This window comes from Cricetulus griseus, assembly GCF_003668045.3.
Source record: "Cricetulus griseus strain 17A/GY chromosome 1 unlocalized genomic scaffold, alternate assembly CriGri-PICRH-1.0 chr1_1, whole genome shotgun sequence".
Lineage (NCBI taxonomy): Eukaryota > Metazoa > Chordata > Mammalia > Rodentia > Cricetidae > Cricetulus > Cricetulus griseus.
In genome coordinates this window covers 28,080,627-28,098,290 of record NW_023276807.1, presented here as the reverse complement: position 1 = coordinate 28,098,290, position 17,664 = coordinate 28,080,627, and positions in this window count along the sequence as shown.

Genomic DNA, 17,664 nt, shown 5'->3' with positions numbered 1-17,664 from the left:
CAGCCCTCTGTCAGATGTGGGGTTGGTGAAGATCTTTTTCCATTCTGTGGGCTGGAATTCTGTCTTAATGACTGTGTCCTTTGCCTTACAGAATCTTCTCAGTTTCAGGAGGTCCCATTTATTAATTGCTGATCTCAATGTCTGTGCTACTGGTGTTATGCTCAGGAAGCAGTCTCCTGTACCAATATGTTCAAGGGTATCTCCCACTTTCTCTTCTAGAAGATTCAGTTTGCCTGGATTGAGATCTTTGATGCATTTGTACTTACATTTGTTCATGCTGACAGATATGGATCTATCTTCATTCTACTGCATGTCTGAATCCAGTTGTGCCAGCACAAGTTGTTGAAGATGCAATCTTTCTTCCATTGTATAGATTTACCACCTTTGTCAAAAATAAGTTGTTCATAGATGTGTGGGTTAATATCAGGGTTTTCAATTCGATTCCATTGATATATCTGTCTATTTTTGTGCTAATACCAAGCTGTTTTCAGATCTATGGGTCTATAATAGAGCTTGAAGTCAGGGATGGTGATGCCTCCAGAAGATCCTTTATTGTACAGAGTTGTTTTGGCTATCCTGTTTTTTTTTTCCTTATAAAGTTGAGAATTGTTCTTTCAAGATCTGTGAAGACCTGTGTTGGAATTTTGATGGGGATTGTGTTGACTCTGTAGATTACTTTTGGCAAGCCTGGCATTTTTACTATGTTGATTCTACCTATCCAAGAGCATGGGAGATCTTTCCATTTTCTGGTGTTGAGTCCCTAGATTCTGGTGGTGTCATATTGGTCTTTCTGTTGTTGAGTGTGTTCTTATTCTGCCTTCTTCCAGTGGGAGCAGGTAGAGGTCTCTCTACCTCCTCTTGTCACCCAGTGGTGGGTGTGGGCCAAGACTACAATGTCTGCAACTCTGGATAGTCTTACCTCTCCTGGTAGTCTCCTCACTCAGGCGAGGTCAGGCCGGCGGCGGAGGGTAAGAAAGAGTGAGGTATTTCCAGACTCAGGGAATGTTCTCCCTGTCTAGGAGGGTCCACTCTATGCAGGTGCAGGCCCAGAGAAATCCTGGGGTGATATAGCTCTTGTGCAGGAGTAGGGCAGGAGCAGAGGGTACACTCACCTCAGGAGAGGTTGGGCCAGTGAAGAGGGAAGGAGGAATGAGGTACTTCCAGACTCAAGGAGGTCCTCCCTGACTCTGGAGAGGTCAGGCTCACGAGAAGTCGGGCTGGTGGAGGGGGAAGGAAAAGTGAGGTATTTTCGGACTCAGGGAACACTACTATACAATTTTATAAGCAGAAAAATCATGTATACTTTCTTCAAATTATTGTATTCATGTGAATTCATTTATTTATAACATTTATGATTAATAACATAATTTTACTTGAAAGCTTAATGATATCCTGTTTACTTTCCATTATGGTCATTTGGCAAGCTCTCAATTCAAAATTCTAATCTTTCAAAGTTTGTGGTTTTGTTTCATTATTTAGTATTGTACACATACATACATACATATAAATATGGAAGTACACACGCATATGTGTGTTTATATAAGCATATATGCATATGTGTGTATAATTGGTATTTAATGAGAAATTCTTAGAACTTTTTTAGTCTCTGTATTTTCAAAGCTAGTGGTTTTGGAAAATAATTTTTCAGGAAATTAGATGATGTCTAATCATGAGTTTGGTACTGCATTGCAGAAAATTCCTGCTTTAATTGACAATCATTTTCTCCTAGGGACTTGGGCTTCTCTGAGCTTCTTTTAGGTTTACCACGCATTTGAATTACTGTCTGTATATGGTAAAAACAGATCTGGACTGTTATCATAATAAATTTTATTTGGTAACTAAATGCTTCAGCAAAATGTATAGAAGAGCTGTTCTTTGATCATATTCCATTATTGATATCAATTATCTGCACATTTAAGTTGTTTCTGGACTATGTGTTCTTTACCCTTTAGTCTGTCTGAGTGTCTGCAGGAGGGAGCAGGCTGTTCTGACTGTTGCGTATTCACACTCAACTATGCTCATTTTCAGAGCCTCCAGAAACTGTTTCCTTTGCAATTTCATGTAGTTTAGACCAGGCTTGAAAATTTGGACAAAAATTGCCCACTGTGATTGTGATTGAGGTTGTGTTGGATTTGTAGGTAAGTCTAGGAAGAAATAATAATACCTTTAAATTTTTTATATTTTTGAACTCAATGCTGTAATTCTTTATTGTGAACTTTCCTTTAATTTTTTTCTACTTTCATTTTGATATTAAAGAACTGTTATAACATTTCTCCCTTCCCATTATTCCCTTCAAGTCCTTCCAAGTTCTACCCCTATTCTTCTTCAAATCCAAGGTCTTTTTTTCCCATGAAATTTTATGGCATGCATATATGCATGTACATACATATATGTCCTTAAATATAATCTAATCAGTCCATATGTTAAATGAATTAATTTTTCCAGGGAAGACAATTTGGTACTTCTCAACCAATTAGTGTTCTTTCCCTAGAGAAGAACTGCCTTTCCCACTCCCAGATTTTTTTAATTGACTGCAATTTGAGTCCTCATAGGCTTTTTCCTGTCTACTTTGATATGTTTATTGGTGTCATCCTTGTCAACCATCAAGGAAACTTCCCTTTGCAACAAAAAGAGAACATTACAGAAAACCACACTCAATCAAAATTCACAGCTGTGGAGCCCAGTGCCAAAATATGTATCTATAAAACACGTTCATATCTAAGGCTCAGGGACTATTATGGAAAAGGTGGTAGGCAGATTGTAAGAGTCAGAGGACCAGAGAGTTTGCTGTGAGATTGTGTCCTCTTAATTTTTGACATGTCTTTTATATTTTAGACTTCATGGTGCACAAGTTTTTCCCATTGTTCATCCCATTGTAATTTCATCCTGTTGCAATTTGGAATGCTCCAAGTACATAAATTTCTGGTTAATTTTTATAGTATATTAAAATGTGATTGACTTTGGTATATTTTTCTTGTACTTAGTAAATTTTATAAGCTCATTTATTATACCTAGAAGAGTTGAGTTTTTAAACTAGGTTTTAGGTAAGTTAACATATTTAAGAAAGATATATTCTTCTTCTTTTCTGATACATGCTTTTTTTAAAGTCTTTTTTTAGAGTAGTGACATATTTTAGTGTCACCACAAAAGTCTAGTAATACACCAAGGAAAGCAAACAATTAACAGAATAGAATTATACCCAAGACTGGGATCCACCAATATACATTACCTACAATTTTAAAATCACATATTTTATAATTGCACTAAATGATAGAGTCCATATGCTTTTATGTACACTCTTAGTTTTGCTCAGCCTCCCTTACCCCTCCAGTATTTCCTTGCCCTCCTACCTGTTCAAGCTCTCAACCCTTAATATGCCCCATCCTACTGTTATTTTTGTCTTGCTTACTTTTCTTTTGCTGTGACAAAACACCATGATGAAAAATCTTACAGAAGAATTATAGAAGAAAGCATTTAATCGGGCTTTCAGAGGATTGAGATCTATAATGTAAGAAAAGCATGGCAGCAGGAATAGCAGAGAGCTCGCATCTTCTTGACTTACAACCACAAGATAAAGAGAGAGAAAGACAGACAGAGAGAGAGAGAGAGAGAGAGAGAGAGAGAGAGAGAAAGAGAGAGAGAGAGGAGAGAGAGAGAGGGGGGAGGGAGGGAGACTGGAAATTGATTCTTGAAACCTCAAAGTCCACTTCTAGTGACACATCTCCTCCAATAAGGCCATACCTCTGAATCCTTCAAAAGCAATTCCACCAACTGGAGACCAAGTGTTCAAATAGAGGAGCCATTGTAGGCCATTTCGTTCAGTCCATCACATGTTACTTCTTTTCTATCCCAATTCACTGAGTTATCTTTCTCCCCTCCTTATCTAATGTCTCCTTATTGGCCTAAAGGCACTCTTAAGTTATATACATTGGTCTATGAATTCAAAGTGTCTTCTTGGGCTAGGTATATGATTATCAGTTCCATTCATTTTCCAAAAAATAACAGAATTTCATTTTTTAAGTTGAATAAAATGATACTGTGTATTTTCATGACCATTTTATTACCCATTCATCAGTTGCTGGATCTCTGGGCTGTTTTAATTGCTTGGTTAATGTGAATAGAGCAAGAAGGAAGATAAATGTGCAAATATCCCCGTAGTAGTATAAAGATTCTCTTTGGCAGAGACAACAGGAGGAACTTATCACTTGCTCCACTTGAGTAATCATGAAAGCGGCTAATTTAATAAAGGTTGGAATGCTTGGCCTTTGGAGGAGACTGTTTTGGGGATGGCATAGAACCAAATTCTGTAAAGGTGACATGCATTTTTTAACACTATTTTGTTGTATCTGCAAGCCTGTCACTAATGCCATCCAGACCTCGCTGTAAAGAGTATTATTTCACATCCTTGGGCACCATCCAGGAATTGAATCAAGAGCCATGTCAGATAAAATGTTGGAAGGGACATCATAGACCCCTATGAATCCTGGCATGTTCACTGGTGTAGGTTTATCAGACAGGAACATTTGGTTGCAGGAATATAGGTGAGCACAAGCACCATGTAGGTGGAGAAACCAGGGAGAACAGTAGTGAATGGGTTGAGAAGAGTGCTGATGATAGTACTGAGATTTGGCCTGTGGCAATTTACAATGAACAGGGCCAAAATCAGACACCTGAATATAAACATGGCCCAATGTGGAAAGGAGTACTAATAAGTGTCTTATTGGCCACAGTGTGGTTACCAGATGTAAAGGAAATATATATGTTCATTAGCAATCAGAGCACCTGGTAGTATTCTATATGGATGCCTATAGCCCATTTCATCTTCCTGGAAATCAAAAGGCAGATTTACTCACTTAAACAAGAACTGTCTGTCCTCAGGTACCTCTGGAAACTTCTTACCAGGCTCATATAAAATCATATAAATCCTGAAAAATAGATAAAACCACTAACATGCATATGAAATTTTCCAATATTTTGCAATTTTTCCAAATACATGAGGCATATTCTAAATTAAAGTTTCCACAGATGGACACAATAATTAAGCAAGTTTATTAATCAACTTGTCTCATGTGAGATTGGCAGGCAGACTGCATAAGTCTATGCCTGGTGGTGAGAGATACAAATATGCTTCATCTGTGCCACACTGCTTCAGGCCTCTTGGAAATATTTTCATGAAATATAAAAAAAAGTCAAAGCCACTATCAAAAGTGCCTGAAGCACCCAGTATCTGGGCAAATATCCATAGCCCATGTCACCACCAAAGGTCATGTGGACATTCCTGGTCTGGGCTGCCCCCTGGCTCCATCCCTCATCGGTTGTGAGCTGGCCCTACCCCTCCCCTCAATAGCATGGGAGAGCTCGCCCCAAGGTCCTGAGCTTGCTGGCTGCAGCACTTGGGATAGTGGGCACTGTAACCTGCCTGGACAGCACAGTAGTGCTGACCCTGGTGGGACTAGTATGTATGAACCAGCCCTGAGGGCATGAGAGCAAGAGAATTGGCCCCACACTTTGCCAGGGGAGTGCAGAGGAGCTGGCCCCAGCAGTGTTAGTTGTGAACAAGGGAGAACTAATCCCACCCATTGCCAACTGCCCCAAGCAGGAGAAGGGGACAACTGATCAATTCAGGGACCACTCAGACCCAGATCTAGGACTTGTAGTTGGCCCAAGCCAACATCTTCCCCGTCTAAGAACTGATGGATCCTGAGAAGGGGCCAGTCCTGCAAATGCAAAGCTACAGGATCTCCATGACACAGGGTGACAGCAGGATATTCGAGAAGAATTCTGGTGAGGCTCTATTAGTGATAGTATGACAAAAGTCAGAGGCCTTACCCGACCAAGAACTCATTGCAATGAACATTTGCAAGTACAGATGTCTGGCGTGACACCCAATAACACCCCCAGCTACAATTACAAGATATTTTAATTCTCATTTTTTATTAATTTTTTAACTTTTTGTTTTCTTTTGGGGGAGAGATTGCAAGGGCAGAGGGTGCATATGGAGGGACTAGGGATGAGTGGGATTGGGGTGCATGATGTGAAAATAACAAAGAATTAATAAAAAAATTTGAAAGAGTCTCTCTGATGGCCCCCTATGGAAGGCCTCACCCTCCCTGGGAGCAGAGAGGGTATGGGATAGATAGGGTTTTAGTTGGGATAGGGGAGGAGGGCAGGGAGAGGGAACTGGGATTGACATGTAAAACAATCTTGTTTCTAATTCAAATAAAAAATGAAAACTTAAAAGAGTCTCATTGAACTCTGTGTTATATATGCCATGAGTTGTTAGCCAAGGAGGCCTCTGAGGCCCCACAAACCATAAAGAATATTGTTCCTTCACCAGGTCCCTACTGGTGAAAATGCCATGTGCTTTGATTGTAGGGTGCAGAGAAACAAGGCTGGGGTACAACTGGAAGTTCTCTTCCTATTGGCCAGATGGTGCCATGTAGGTTATTAGGGAAAATTGTTACCAAGAGTTAGTATCCCAGGGACTATGTGTGCTATAGTATCACCATGACAGGCAAAGTGTATTGAATGATGCAATAGTGGAATGGCTGTTTTGGGTGAAACCATACCCATTGGATCTAAGGCACAGTCTATAGGAAAGAAAGCATGTCTGGTATTGTAAGTCAAAACAAAAGCCTGAAGCTGGGGAGGCCATCAGTGGGGAGGCCACTGATAGCATTTTGTTAAATGAATTCTGTATGCCTATCAAACAGCCTTCTGAACATTCATGTTTACATGCTTTATTACTTCTGCTGTCAGGATTAATTGGTCATGGATGTATCTTGAAATGGGAGGTAAACTATAGACATTTATAATCATGTTTCTGCAATAAATGAGTATTGCTGTGGGACAGTGGCAAAATACTTTGCCATAGATGGAAAAAATAAACAGTCATCTAATATCCTTTCCAAGACACAGGGAACATCTCTGAAGAGGGTACAGGAAGAATATAAGGGCAGAAGAGAGAATGAGGATTTATGTAGTTATTTTCTACAAGTTGAAATATTTCATTAGATCTCAGGAAGTAAACAATGGATATCGGGTAGTTTCTAAGATTTATAAACTCTATTCCCAAGATTATAGAAACTATAAAAATTTCAAGAGAAAGGACATTCTCTGAGAAGCTGATCTCTGCCAGTTATGTAGGGGTCTTCTAGGATGCACATTTCTTGAGTATTACACAGAATGTGCTGGCATTCCTGATGATTTAGCTGTCCACGAGTCATTGGTTTTACTGTAACTCTTTCCATCTAATTATAAGTCATCTTAATTAACTCACAGGTTCACTAAGCTAGATTTAAGTAGAATAATTTTGGAGGCTTGTTAATTTTCTATCTGAGTGTAAGCAGACATTTGTTCACATTGTCCCAGGGAAGTCACAACAAGTTTGTATAATACATACAAACTCCTGTGCCTTAAGTACCACTTTCCATGCCCAATCATTTCTAGCATAACTACAAGCTAAACTCCCCCTTGGGAATATGCCCTTGCATAGTTGAAAACTCATTTCATCCATAGATTTTTGAAACAAATTTTCCATCAAACTTTGAGAGAATTTATAGGACACTGACTGAAATATAACAATAAAATAATTTAGCTCATAAATACTTTCAAATGACATAGGATACTCAGGTTCTTATCAAACAAGACATCAGTTGATCCTGAAAAGTAGTTCTCCATAGCTGAAAAGCAGTGAGTGAAAATCCCATCTTTTAGCTTGTAGTGGTTCGAAAGAAAATGCCCCCCAGAGAGAGTGGCATTATTCAGAGTTGTGGGCTTGTTGGAGTAGGTATGGTCTTGTTGGAGTAAGTGTGTCACTGTGGAGGCACTCTTTGAGGTCTTATATATGCTCAAGCCACCTCTCAGAGTCTTAGACCACTTCCTGATGACTTCAAGAATGTAGGAAACTCAACTACTTCTCCAGTCCCACCACGATACAAAGGACTGAACTACTGAAATGTAAACTAGTTACCCGAATTAAATGTTTTCCTTTCTAAGAGTTGCCATGGGCATGGCAGCTCTTCACAGCAATAGAAATAGGCTCTCTATCAAAAATAATATGGAAGTGCAAAACAGGAGGTATGATGGCTAGTTTTGATAGCTGACAACTTGAAGAGACTTAGAATCGCCAGGGAAAGAAATCTCCAGATCTGTCTGTAACAGATTATCAAGATCAAGTTAGCTGAGTTGGAAAGACTCACCTTAAATGTGGTTTCATACCATGAGCTGGGTTTCCCAACTGAATAAATAAAGAACAGGCTGATCATATGCATTTAGGGTTTCCGACACCTGAGTGTACAGAAAATGTGACCAGTCATCTCTTTTTGTCATTTCTTCCTTCCCATGGTGGACTGAATTCTTTGCCCTTCCTTCCTTAAACTGCTCTTGTCAAGTATTCTGTCTCAGCACAGTGACCATCAAGTCATAGCAAGACTACTGTCAAATGGCAAGTGTACCAAGTAGCATGATGCCTACCTTGAAGCATTCACTATAGCAGATATAGAATAAAAGATTCAATAACAGCAGAACATTTGTAGTGAAGATTAGGAAAATTCCTCACTGAAGATCATCAAGACACACCGAGAAAATGAATTATTCATTACATTCCCAAGTTCACTTAGCTATGACATTCCATCCCATTTTCCAATTCTATTATTTTACATTGGGACATCCTTCTTCTGTAGAATTTTTCTACACAACCCTACCTCATGAAAACTGAGTGTCTTTTTATCTACATGAAGAGCCTGTGGAGTCTCGGTGAAAAAAATAAAAGACAAACCAGTTTTAGTTTGTAGTCATGAGACAGACTTACAAATAACAAGATTAAAATTACAAAGGTACCTGTAGGGTGCATAACATAATGTACATGACAGTAGTCATATACTTTGTACTCATATTTGTTTTGAAATCTGTGTTTTATTTTTATACTTTATGCTCTACTTCTGTGTTGCCTCTCCAGCAACCTTGAGGTTTATGTGCCAACTAAAGTAACTGGCAAGTGGATAGGGGTGTTCCTTGTATCTCAATGTTATCAACAATTTGACAATAGTGTGTAAGTCATCAGTTCTTAGAAACATGGAAAAATATATTATGTGCCATAAGGAAAAATCAAGGTAAAACTTGGTATGCCATTTTTCTAAATTGAATAGCTAAATTAATAAGGATTCCCCCAGAACTGAACAAACTTGTCTAATTTCTATACATAAATTTTTATTATTTCCCCAAGAAATTGCACAAATCCTTCAACATAATTTAAGGATGCTTTAACATGAGAATTCACAGTGTCATTTGAGAACTGGAATTAAACCAAACTCCTTCCACTGGGGCATAAATGAAGCATCGTTACTTATAGAGAATCTAGATTTCCACATCCATATTTAACAAGCATACTCAGACTTGAAGCAGAAGCTGCTTTTTCCTACCAATAAATTGAGCATAGGAAAAAGGAGTAATTTTTAAATTCAATATTGTAAAACAGAAATCAAAACTACTCAGCCATATCAGTGACACTAGACTTAACTATCAGTTTTTTAAAGAGAGCTAAAAAGATGAAGGAGAGAGAGAGAAAGAGAGAGAGAGAGAGAGAGAGAGAGAGAGAGAGAGAGAGAGAAAGAGAGAGAGAGAGATTTCTTGAGAATGGAATTGGGAGGGAAATAAGAAATAATTAGCAGTATTTTATCAATACTGAGTCGATACAGTATAAAGGTGGTGAAAAGAAAAATCTGTAAAGTACTTCAGTTATAGTGTAAAATCAGTTATAATTCTAAAAGATTAAAATGTAGAGTCAGTAAGAAAAACAAAATTTATTCTTGGAATAATAAAACATCTACAAAACAGAACTTGCTACAGAAAATATTGGAAAAGATACTTTAAAATGTTTTCTCTTGTTTTAATGCTTATCATTGACAAGACATTTTGCTAACTGATATGGTCCGTAAACAAATGTCCTATCTTGTCTTATAAGGGAAAATTATTAATTGCATGGAAAATATTAATATAGTAGATAATATTATTTTTTGTTTGAACAAATTTACTTCCCATAAACACTTGCTTAGTCTCCAACTCTATACATCTGAATGAACTTCTGTAGAGTGTAGAGTCATTCTGAATTTTATATTTCCTCAGCTGGTACAATTAGCATATAAAGTCTTTGCCTTATACCTTGTGCAGGTGGATGTTTCTATTCTTTCCATTCTTCAATCTCATTACATTTAGGATCACAGAATGTCCCAAACTACCTCAGTTGTAAAGATTGCTGTAAGAAGGTTGAAGTGGCCAGGTGTTGGTGGCCACGTCTTTAATCCCAGCACTCAGGAGGCAGAGGCAGGTGGATCTCTGAGTTTGAGGCCAGCCTGGTCTCCAGAGAGAGTGCCAGGATAGGCTCCAAAGCTACACAGAGGAACCATGTCTCAAAAAAAATAGAGGGTTGAAGCAGTATGAAAAAACAAACAAACAAAAACAAAACAAGGAACATCTAGTTACCTATTTGGTTTAATTATGGTAATTTCTCTAAAACAGTTTTCATCAAAACATGATGGACTACCCAAAGCAAAGAGTAACTCTGGGTTGTAAAGGAGAACTTCAAGCCTATTAAATTGTGTTAATATGTATTTAAGAAAAATTCTTATAAAATGGCTCTTGCATTTAATTCTATAGTAAATGATCAAATTATTATATCTATCATACAACATGTGTGACTATGATGAATTTGACCTACCTGGATTTATACCAGAGCCCAAAAAGACCAGAGAAGTTAGCTGCTCAAGAGCTACTCCACTGAGAGTTATGGTACTTCATCACAGATATTCTTTTTCTAAACCCACAAAAGACACAAAGTAATATAGTGACTTGAAAAACAATCTCAAGGATTCTCATTCTACTTACTGGTTATTTTTAGATTATATTATAATTATATCATTTCTACTTTCATTTTCTCCAAACCCACCCCAGTGTTCTCCTTAAATTCATTGTCTCTTTCACTTTGTGTGTGTGTATGTGTGTGTGTGTGTGTGTGTGTGTGTGTGTGTGTGTGTGTTTAGCTTAACTATTAAAATGTGCATGAGAATATATTCCCAAATATATAAATACAACTTGTTCAGTCTATACAATATTACTTGTACATATATGTTTTCACGGTTGACCATTTGGTATAGCATATGGTGTCCTCTTCCCTGGGGAAGACTATAACTCTAGCTTTCAGCATATCTCAGTGTTTTATGATTCTTTGTCTAGGCTTGAGGCCATGAGGAATTTCCTCTTAATGTGTTAGCCTGTCTACTGGTGTACTCCTTGTTCAGATCATGTTTAAATAACAATGTTGGTGATACTTCATGATGTACCTTATAATATTTTTAGGAGATAGAATCTTACAACAAAATTCCTTATCCTCTGGCTTTTTAGAATATTTCTGTCTCCCACTTCCCAAATGATCCCTGTTCCTTAGGTATATATATTAACCTGGAGTAAATGCATGAACCAGAACAATAAAAAGGGACCATTTGGAGGGGCAGGGAACAATAGGGCAGTCTATATTGCCATTTTTAAAATAAAAAAGTTTCCTTGTTCTTGGTTTGTGTTATTTTAAAATTTGCTTGATGATTTTACTGAAGGAACACTTTTGATGCCAATTCTCTATGCTTAGGCTGCATAATTTAACTGGAAATTTAATTTCAAAATTTGATATCTTTTCAAGGTATCAAAATAAATGCATTCTGTGATTTATTCCTTTCTGGCCCCAAATCCTTAGTTTTAGGAGTGAATGAACAAACTCAGAGCTGAGTTTGCAAACAAAAGTGTAATACTCTTAGCAAAATCCAGAAGAAGAAAATTATAGAGCTTTATTTAATTCCCATTTAGCACTTTTGCTTAAATTCCTATCTAATACCTTTAAGACGAAAAAGGTAATAAAAATACATAAATTAGAAGGATAGACATACAATTCTTACTACTTTTTAAGATAACCATCTATATAGATAATTTAAAATACCTCCTTGATAAATTATTATATCAAGTGAATAAGGTGATACCATAATTTAATTCTAGAGAAGCACAAAATATAATACAGTTTTACATTCAAAATATTTTTAAATAATAGAAGAAAATTGCTAACATTTCTTTGGAGAAAAATTATCAGCCTAAAGTTACCTAAAAAGATATAGATTTTTATGAAAATATGGATATGTGAATCTCCAAAGTACACACTAAGTAGACCAGCATATTGAACAAATTCTGTTTTTTCAAAGACAATTATTATAAAAGTAATGGATGTAATTAATTTCTCCACAATCACAGCAATGCCAGAGAAACTTGTCTGCATTAAATTCTATTTAGACTTTCTCCTACAAAATGTGTCTCCCCTGTTCACTTCCTAGCGGAAAAGGAAGCTGGGATCAATGGCATGCATTCAGTGATGAGGGATGAATAAGTACCAGTAAGGTTCCTATTCCCAGTGACTCATAGCATCCTTGGCAATAGCAGGTGACTGCATTCTCCTTTCTTGCTGGGAGCCTTCCACATTGTGACTCATTGCTCACCTTTAGACTTCAGATCTATCTGTGACCCCCAATTCCAGAGATTATATAAATTTCCTCCTTATGTCAATCTTGCAGTTATGTCACCATTTTTAAAATTTGTCTGTCACCTCCAACTCCTGTGTAAAGTCAGAAATGAAGCACTTTATTGACTTTAGTAGGTAAAACTCCACATATTGGCTTCATGCCTACATTTACTGTGAAAGAGCAGTTACCATATATTGCTAGTTGTATAGATTCTCCCAAAGAACAAAAACGAGGGAAGGACAGTTATCTGAATAACTGTAAGCCTCCTACATTATAGGAAATGTTTAAAACTCAACTTCCCACTTTGGTACATGATATATTATGGAAATCAAAAAGATAAAACTTTGATCAGAGTGTTTGAGAAGGCAACTGTACAAAGAGTATATTGTAAATCCAATAATAAATCAAATATTATCATATGTCTCCCAGAAGTAAAAGCCAGAGAGTTCCATACAGCCTGCACTGCAATGAAACAACCAGCTACCACAGGACATGGCAGCACCACAGCTTTCTCGGGTCCCCCAAAGATGGTCAACATCTCCCAGGTCAGCAGGAAGCAGTCTTGAGAATTCGACACCCTTATTCCCTAACCTGCTACACCCAACTCCACACCATTTTAATAATAAGAGGTGAGATTGTTGGAACCCAGCATTATGCTGATCCCGCCCCCTGACAATGGGAGCTCAGGACACATATCAGCATTCAGGCAGATAACTAGGCAACTCAAAGGGCCCTGTGTTGCATAGCCACATCATAGCTATGTCACGCGTTATGGGACTGCGTAAGGACTCAGTAAGCATGTGCAAGCTCTCCCTCTTAAATTAGCATCTCCACATGTTTGCTCTCTCTCTCTTTCTCTCTCTCTGTCTCTCTCTCTCTCTCTCTCTCTCTTTCTCTCTCACACACACACACACACACACACACACACACTTAGACCCCCCTCTTCTCTCTCTCACTTCTCCTCCCCTCTCCCCCTTTCTCTGCTTCTTTCTCTCTCTCCCCCTTCCCCCCTTTCTTCTTCCCTTTCCCTTCAATAAACTCCACATGGGTTTATTGAAAAAAAAATTGAAGTATAAATCTGCTGTATGACACCTGACCTGAAATAACCAAGACATTAAGAAAAGTTAGGCTTTTCCATGTTATAAAGCAAGATAACAATAAATAGTATCAAAATTTCCTTTGTATGGATGTCTTTACAACATAATGAGCCATCTTTCCATCTTCAAAAATTACTTATGTGTGTGTATGTAAATGCAAATACATATCCAAATGTGTCTTTATATGCATACACTAATAATTTACACTCAAGTCCAGAAAACATTTTGATTAATATTCAGGATAATTCCTAGTATTAATAAAGTTTCATATGAAGGAATAAGGATGCTCTTCTACCCTAAGAGGCACTGTATGTGAAGGCTAACAACAAGAGAAGACACTTCCTTACTGAAGCAAAATAATTTTAAACTTAGATTGAGGTGTTGTTGACATAGAAAACATGCAGACTTCATAGCATGTCAAAAATCACAGTTTAATATGTTAGAAAGCTGCTGTTTAATTTTGATGAGGAATGCTCTTAGTAAACTATTCCGAAATACCTGTTCTTAAAAAAATCAGATATTTACATTGCATCATTTGTACAATAAATTCCTTACGTGTTAAGAGTTTAAATATTAGAAAAATAACTGCAAAGCATTTTCTTGGTGGCTTTCTCAACTTGCAACAACATTCTCCCAAATACAAGAGAAACTGTTCTTATCCTTGTGATATATGTACAAAGATCTTTGTTTTAGCCAGTCCTAGAGCAGTGAAATAAAATAAAATGACAATTGGCTTGGCAATGATTAGATTGAATGGTGAATAATCAAAGGCACACTTATTCCATGGAATATTTTATACTTACTATAAAGACAGAAAAATCTAAACAGGGGACATAATGGTTCCCAAAGTACATTAAGAGAATGTAAAATAGTACATTAAAAATATAAAAGTTACTGGCCTTTTAAAACAAAGTCGAAAACTACTTGTTGCAGCTGTCAGACCTTGTCAGAGAAGATTCTCTGTGCATTGGAAGGTGTTAAACCCAGAAACTCACAACTGGTCAAAGTGCAGAGAATAAGTATCTGCAAGGAGCTCAGGCACAGATGGATCATCTATATTAAACCCTGCTCCCTAAGGCTCAGGATCCATTGAGGGAGAGGGGGCAGAAAGATTGTAAGAGCCACAGTCTGGAGAAGTGGGAAAGCATAGCCTTAGGTATGGCAGAGCCACTGTACTCGTTAACTCTCGGCAGTTGTCAATGCCTGTACAAACATCATTTCTTTTCTATTATGAAGATTATTTAATATAATTATCATCTCTCTCCCTTCCCTTTCCTCTTTCCAAACCTTCCCAAACACTTCTTGCTCCTTATCAAATCCATGGTATCTTTTGTTAATTAATTGCAATTACATGCATATACGTACATTTACATATGCCTAGATAGCATTTTCAGTTTATCTAATGTTACCCATATGAGTATTTCCAAGGCTGACCATCTAGTATCAGATAACCCATTGCTGTGTTCTTCCCTGGAGAAGATTATTTCTTCCACCCTCAGTATTACTTAGTTGCCTGCAGTTTTTTGTGTATTGTTGAGGCCTTTTGGTCTTCCTCCTGTCCACTTTGACATGTCTATGGCTATCATCCTTGTTCAGCTTGTGGTTAGACAGTCCTGTTGTTCAGACTTTATGATCATGTTTCTTAGTTTTAAAAATATTTCCAAAAATTGCAATAGGATATGAAATTGGGAGGACTTGGGGCATGCAGAGCTGGATCCAGGAGGAGTTAGTTGGAAGACAAGGGCAAACTATAATCAAAATGCATTTTGTGCATGCATAAAATTTCAAAAAATAGTAAAATGTCATATTAAAACCTTACAATGGTACATGCTCACAGAAACAGATAAATAGGCAGCAGAAAGGCTATAATAAAATTGGACCGAGCCACTCATTTTTTATCTGAAATGAAGGTAAAACCAATTGTGTGGGGAATGAAGAAATGTCTCAGCAGTTAAGAGCACTGGCAGTTCTTCCAGAGGATTGGGTTGAATTGCAGTACAAAGGCAGTTGTATCTCAATTCCAAGGGATCTGACAACCTTTTCTGACCTGTATGGGCACAAACACACATGCAGGCAAAACACATAAAATAAAATAAAAACAGTTGTGTGCAAGTGTGTTTGGAAGTTCCATTAAAAAACAATAACAGAAACATTATGTATCCCTATATGTATATTATTGACAACTGTTCTTGGATATTCAAAAACATTCAAACTAAAGTGACAGAAATATAAATCACCTTACAAAAATTCCAACAACCTGGAAAGTGAGATCACTGTAAATTCAGGATCAACAACTCAATTGGGTTTTTGGCATTTTCTAAATACTACAGAAGTTTCCTAATCAGTGTGACATTTAACTTTCATAGAATTTATAGTTACTTCCTCAAACCTTTAGCCCTTCAGACATTTCTTTTCTTCTCTTCTCTGAACAGCAAGTGTCCAGAGTATGAACGACACAAAATGGACAGCCACTCATCTTTCCCTGACTTTACAGTACTGTACCCCTGACTTTTCCTTCTTTTAGCAATAGTAATACTCTGTCCACATTGTCTCCCAGGAAGTCCCATGTCTGATTTCAAAACCTCTGACTCACAAAAAGACTCAAAGTACTGGGAACAATTTTTCATCACTGTTGTTTCATTTCAGTAAAGGAAGATACATTAGGTTCAGAAAAGAGAACAGGTCAATAAAGCATATTTTACAAATTCAAAATCAACCTCTGTTTATCCTGTCCCAGTGGACTCAGGCAGACAGCAATGAATTTCCCCAGCAATCATGTGTGGCAGCTCTAGTGTATAGCTCACTTGAGTCTCAGTGCCCAGGGATTTCACTGGAGATCAATCACGGGACTGGCAGTGCCTACATATGTAGCTCCCAACACCCAAGGGTGAACCTGACACACTGTGGCCCAAGACTTAGATAAAACTAACCAGGTATTAAGTACTACTGCTGAGTAGTACTCCATTGTATAAATGTACCACATTTTCTCTATCCATTCTTCAGTTGAGGGGCATCAAGGTTGCTTCCAGGTTCTGGCTATTACAAATAATGCTGCTATGAACATGGTTGGACAGATGTCCTTGTTGTATGAATGTGCATTATTTGGGTATATGCCTAAGAGTGGAATCACTGGATCTTGAGTAGACAGATTCCCATTTCCTGAGCAACTGCCATACTGATTTCCAAAGTGGTCTGACAAGTTTTCACTCCCACCAGCAAAGGAGAAGTGTTCCTTTTTCTCCACATCCTCTCCAGCATAGATTGTTATTGGTGTTTTGATTTTACCCACTCTTACAGGTGTGAGGTGGTATCTCAGAGTTGTTTTGAGTTGCATTTCTCTGATGGCCAAGGATTTTGAGCACTTTCTTAAGTGTCTTTCAGCCATTTCAGATTCTCTGTTGAGAATTCTCTACTTAGTTCTATACCCCACTTTTTAATTTCATTGTTTGGTGTTCATTGTATATTTTGGAGATCAGCCCTCTGTCAGATGTGGGGCTGATGAAGATCTTTTCCCATTCTGTGGGCTGTCGTTTTGTCTTACTGACTGTGCCCTTTGCCTTACAGAATCTTCTCAGTTTCAGGAGGTCCCATTTATTAATTGAAGATCTCAATGTTTGTGCTAGTGGTGTAATGTTCAGGAAGCAGTCTCCTGTGCCAATTCATTCAAGGGTATCTCCCACTTTCTCTTCTAGAAGATTCAGAGTAGCTGGATTTATTGTGAGATCTTTGATTCATTTGCACTTAAGTTTTGTGCATGGTGCCAGATATGGATCTGTCTGCATTCTGCTGCATGTCAGAATCCAGTTGTGCCAGCACAATTTGTTGAAGATGCTATCTTTCTTCCATTGTATAGATTTACCATCTTTTTCAAAAATAAGTTGTTCATAGATGTGTGGGTTAATATCAGGGTTTTCAATTCAATTCCATTGGTGTACCTGTCTATTTTTGTGTCAATACAAAGCTGTTTTCAGAACTATGGCTCTATAATAGAGCTTGAAGTCAGGGATGGT